The sequence below is a fragment of the Odocoileus virginianus genome, chromosome 9 (assembly GCF_023699985.2).
Source record: "Odocoileus virginianus isolate 20LAN1187 ecotype Illinois chromosome 9, Ovbor_1.2, whole genome shotgun sequence".
Classification (NCBI taxonomy): Eukaryota; Metazoa; Chordata; class Mammalia; order Artiodactyla; family Cervidae; genus Odocoileus; species Odocoileus virginianus.
The window spans coordinates 16,271,623-16,277,622 of NC_069682.1; positions in this window are offsets into that span (position 1 = coordinate 16,271,623).

Consider the following 6,000-nt stretch of genomic DNA (forward strand, 5'->3'; position numbering starts at 1 on the left):
CCTTGCCTTTGAAGGGCACGGATGAATCCTCTGTAGCCCTCATGAGTGTAAATGAATTCATCATATTCTTTTCTGAGATATATAGGGAAAGGTGAGGGGCACTTGAGGTTGGAGGTAAGAGCGGACACCTCCTTCTGGGACGGGATGGAGGGAACTGAGCCCCTGAGCACCTGGTAGGTGATCCTCGTGAAGAGTGGACCTCAGACCTTCCCCCATGCAGCCCTAGCAGTGATGCCAACACTCAGAGCAATGCCTCACTGCTCAGTCTCTGCACCACCCTTAGTCCAGCCTTGCAAATCCCCCTCCTTCTCTGGCAATTTCCTCGGGTACCAGAAAAGGATTTTCAAGGGATACATTGGAGATTTTTATCATCTGTCCATGTTTTGGCTAAGAAGGTGTTTGTTGTGACTGCTGGTCATACCTCTTTCCATCTGGTTTCTCGTGGTTTCCAGGACTGTCCTCTGCAAGGCCAATCAGAGCTTGGATTTTCAGGAATATTTCTCACCTGCTCGATTCTGCTCCCCTGAGAGCCCCTGCTGAGGAGAGTTCCACAGATACTGTCCCCGTTCATTTTTCTGTTTATAGAGCAGAGCAAGGTGGCATTTGTCCATGTCCTTGATCTAAGGCAACAGCATAGCTAAAACCCACCCCTTAGTTTACCCCCAGTTTTGATTTTCCTGGTTGAGGACCATCACTTTCTTAATTTTTTTAATGTTCAATTGCTAAGTCATGTCTGAATCTTTGTGACCCTGTGGACTATAGCCCACCAGGCTCCTCTGTCCATGGGATTCTCCAGGCAAGAATACTGGAGTGGGCTGCCATGTCCTCCTCCAGGGGACCTTCCCGTCCCAGAGATCGAACCTGCATCTCTCACGTCTCCCATATTGGCAGGTGGGGTTCTTTATCACTAGGTCCACCTGGAAAGCCAGTCAACTTTGATCCAGAGCCATTTATTACCTTGATAATTCATAGGAAGCAATGCAATATTAAAATCAATCAATTAATCCATACAAATAAATATTTGAAGCCTAAGAGAAAATGAAAGAAATGAGGCTCAGCAAAACTGCATTATGCCACGTCATTGACTTTTATAATCTTTTGCAAATAGCTGTAAATCAATAGATGTGGAGAATCTGTGGTGTTGCCTTGGCCACCCTCATCTTGTTGAAATAGAACTCAGCTCTGGATTTTGTCTCCTGTGTATTGCTGCTGACATTATGGCTTTTTCAGGTGTCTTTCATAAATTTGGGTACCTGAGAATGGCAAGCCCCTTCAGAACACAAACCATCTTCTCGTTGCAACTTTTAGCCTTTGTTCTCTGAGGCATCTTGGGCAAAATGTGTAAATATTCTTATCCTGGATCTTTTAAAATATTTGGAAATAAGAGCAATAGATCTTTTTATTTTGCTTGGAAAATTTAAATTGGAAAACAGTTAAGACATAAATATCTCGTGAGAAGGGAAACATATTGCTTAGCTCAACAGTAAATATTTACATAATTAATATAAAATGGACATTAACATATAAATATGTTTGGAGAATGAAAGAGGATAAATAGAAGTAGGTAGTTGTGTGAAAACATTGGAGCTAAAGCTAATATGTACCAGAAGCTAAAACGTTTTCTGTGTTCCCACTCCGAGTGGGGCTTAGGGTGGGGCTGCTGTTTTTCATTATAAACCCATAATCCTTGACTGTCAGGGTTCTTAGTTGAGATAACAATCTACTCTCGCTTTTTTCTTAAGCAGACAGGAGTTTAAGGACTAGCTGGAGCTCCGAAAATCTCAGGGAGATGTGAAGAGGCTGGGTTTGTTTGCTGGGTCCCATGCTGGGCTGCAGAAATGGACACTGCCTGGACGCCCACTGCCCTGCTGTCAACAGCAGCCTTCTCGCTTCAACCTGGGCCACAAAACGCAGGTCCCCCTTGCCAGGCTCCAAGTCAAAGGTGTGGGAGGTCAAGGGATGGGCAGAACCCACCTCCCACAGTCCAGAGCCATGCTGAGAAGCATCAAGGCTTAAACACTGCTGGGAAGGCAGGTTTTCATGATGTGGAACTGTTCAAATGGATTTTATTTTTTGAAGCCAAGCGTACATATTACTTTGATGAAAATAAAAGGAATAAAAAAAGAAAAGGGCTTTGTGAGCTGGCAGTAGAGCCAGCTTCTAGACTCATCAAGTACTCTTAATAGGATGAGTTGGCATTTTCACGTGGTTGGTGGAAAGTTATTTGAAGATGGGTTTTTAGCTCACTTCCTCTTGAAGGATGTGTGTAGCCCTCATGCTGGCTGCATTCAAGAGCAACTGCATTCATGAGTCTAGTCCTTACATTGGAAAGAAAAGTGTTTGCAAAGCCAATGCCTTCTCTTCGGTTTTATTCTGGGCCCTCCTTCCCTAGGCCCCTCAAGATTGACATTTGAGACCTGATTATCCTAAAGCAGTCTTCTTAAACCACACTGTGTCAGAGCAGATGGCTGATTGAGGCATGCCAGGACAGGTGTCTGGGAAAGAGGGAGCAAGTGGATCCACCAAGGTGTATATTTATAGCAGCTGGAGTTAAAAAATACAAGCAGCCTGGGCCTGTTGAGATGGTGTGGGGACCTCACTGTGTGATGAGTGAGGCCTGAGGTGCTGGGGTCTGAGTGGGCTGGGGAGGAAGGCCCCTTGCCTCAGAAAGCCGGAAGAGATGGGCAGCCTGGAGGTCGGACCACCGGAGGTGACCAGCCACCGGCAGCCTAAGGTCTCTGCCCTCATCCTCGCCAGTTGGAGCTCAGATCGTGGAACATCGAGGGGATTTGCAGGACATGTTTATGAAATCTGCAGCGCAGGGGAGGACTTTCTGAAGAGCTTCACATGTCATCATGGTGTTTACCCCTGAGCTTTACTGAGAGATAATGAACATATGACATCATCTTAGTTTTAGGTGTACAGCATAAAGACTTGATATATGTATAGATACGTATTGAGGAATGATCATGGTGATGTTTCATTAACACCCATCAACACTCACACTTACTTTTTTTTTTAGTTTTTTTTTTTTTAATTGTGGACCATTTTTAAAGTCTTTACTGAGTTTGTTACAATACTGCTTCTGTTTTATGTTTTGAGTTTTTGGCTGCGAGGCATGTGGGATCTTATCTCCCCAAACAGGGATCGAACCTGCACCCCCTGCATTGGAAGGCAAAATCTTAACCACTGGACTGCCATGGAAGTCCCCACTGTTACTCTTTATTCATAATAAAACTTATTGGCAAGTTTGTCACTGATGTACATTGTACTGTATCTATTGAAATGAACTTCCCGAGGTGGGGGGGGAGGCATTAGAGAAAACTGCTTTTGTGGTGAAGACACCGTTGCAAATCACAAAAACCACTTTCTGAAGGAAGAAAAAACTACTAGGAAGACAGGAGGAGGACCTTTGCCCACCCTAGGGGGACCGACTGCAGAGCAAGTCCCCATGAGGGATGCAGATGCAGAACAGACCTTGGGAGCCCCGGTGCAGGCCTGGACTCGCTGACACATGATGCCAGCTCCGTGGTACCGCCCACCAGGGTTAGTCATCCAGGGAATCAAGCCAGGGAGCCCCTGATATGCTGCCCTGGGGAGAGGACAGGGCCAAAGAGGAAAACATGCAAGGAGGAGGAGGCCTGATTGAGGAGCGCCTGGGGGGGCCCCACACGTGAACTCTAAAAAGAGGTGTTTTTTTCAAGAGAGTGAGAGCCAGGAAGAAGCATACTAACAGGAGACCTGGGAGTGAGCAGACGTGAGCCTCGTTCCCTGCATCTTGCACATACTGTGGCTGGGCCGTGGGGTCAGGCTTTGCTCTGGAGAGCTGGGCAACCACAGTTCTGAGCATTTAAAAGAATAATCACTGTGCCCATGGGTGCCTCTGGGTGCTCACAGGAAAGGGGTCAGCAGGGTCCTCCTTGGGAAGCTGCCCAGAGACCCTGACGAAAGCGGAAATTTGCATATGTCAAATGCCCTGCATCCTCTCCCTGTTTCTTCCTACTCACCTCTCCCTTCCCAGACCCCAAAGCGAAAAACAACACAGGAGTGACAACAGCTGCCAGCTGACAGAGAGCTGTGGAAAAAACACAAACTCGATTTTCAAGTCTGCCTGGGCACCCAACCCTGTTTATATGACTTTCCAAGTGGTTAAAGTCAATGAATACCAGCGCCGGATTTTAGGACACCCCCGGGTGTCTTTATTCCAAGGGCGATTGTGAAATTCTAAAACTAAAACGATTTTAAGTCCCTGCACTTTCAAATAAGCTCACACCTTGCAGTCTTTACAAGCGCACACTTTCAGAGGGAAGGAGATTGTGAAATCCAACAGCAGCCAGATTCTAGCAGGCCGACGACGGCAATCAAAACACCACTTGGTATTTGAGTAACGCTCTGCGGCTTTGAGAGCACTTTCCTGGGTTAGTGACTAAACCTGTGAATTAAGACAAAAGATGACTGTTCTAGCCTCCATGTTGAGCTAGAGGTAGATATGGAGACGGGCCCTTCCTCTGGCAGGAAGCTACTGTAGCTCATCTGTGAAGTTCCAGTTTGTCAACAGCTGGTGGAGGTGCTGTTTGAAAAGAAGCTTGTGGCCCAGGCCTGGGCAGCAGTGACATTGTTTGGGCCCGGCAGAAAGAGTGACCGATGCAGGGCCTTAGGTCACGGCCAGAGAAGGGAGGAGAAGGCAGTTCCAGGCTGGCTGTCCCTGTGTGCTGCGCTTGGCTGGGAGTTCTGGGGAAGCACCCTGAGCAGCTGGCCAAGTTAGCAATGACCTTGTGAGCAGCAAGGCCCAGACTGAAATCTGGGACCATTTCTTCTGGAGCTCACACCCCTGCCAGCCTGGGGAGCTGCCTCTCAGTTGAATTCCTAGAACTGAGCTGTGTTTGAGAGACAAGGGTCTCCTTATGTGGGCCTGCCTGCATCCTAACAGGCTGATGTTTAATTTAAAGCAGCACCATGGAAACTGAAGAATGGAGAACAAACTTGGTTTTAAAGAACATAAATATGGGAACTTTCCTGGCAGTCCAGTGGTTGTGATTTCACCTTCCAATCCAGAGGGTTTGGGTTTGATCCCTGGTCAGGGAACTAAGATCCCACCTGCCTTGGGGCTGAGAAATCAAAATGTAAAACAGAAACAAAAGGGTAAAAAATTCAATGAAGACTTTAAAAATGGTACACATTAAAAAAAAATCTAAGAAGAAAAGAAATATGAGATATGAGACAAAAACTTAGGTCTCATGAAAACCTCTTCAGAGAGGTTCAGGAGGCCTTCTGCTGAGTCAAGAAATTGTACCCTGCTCAGGGCTGGCCCACCCATTCACTCCACCCAGAAGGGCTGACATGCTGTCTACTTGTGGTTTCGATGTCTGTTGGGCAGGACGGCTCAGGGTCCCTCATGGGAGAGGGACAACTCATTGAGAAAATGGAAGAAGGCAGAGAAATGGCTCAAAAGGCCAATGAGACCATCCAGAAAGAATTAGTGGGGGTGTAATTAGTAGGATTTGGGTATCTCTCCAGAAATCTCATCCAACAGGTACACTGGGTGTTTAAAGAATGAACTAATGTTAAGGACATAAAAATGCATGTCATACCAACAGTTGCTTTGTGTTGTGAATGGCATTCACACACATGATGTACAACTGTACTTAATACAATTTTTCAATCTATATGTGAGACAGTGTGGCAAATCAATGATTTTGGCAATCGTATTAGCTGCAGATACCAAACATATAAACCCACACACTCCTGGAATTTGGCACAGCTTATCTGTATTTTAGGGAGTCATAACTAAAGCTGCAAAAATATGTTCAGGTTCACTTTATCAATCCAGGGACTGATGTGTTATTTTATATTTCACTCTGAAAAAATAAAATTAAAAAAAAAAAACTTTAGGGTAGAAAGATACATTTCAGAAGAATCTTTACTTCCTTTTAAAATTGCCCATATCTGGCTATATGCTATTTAACTTATTTTAGGATTTTTACTGTGGATAGTTAGACC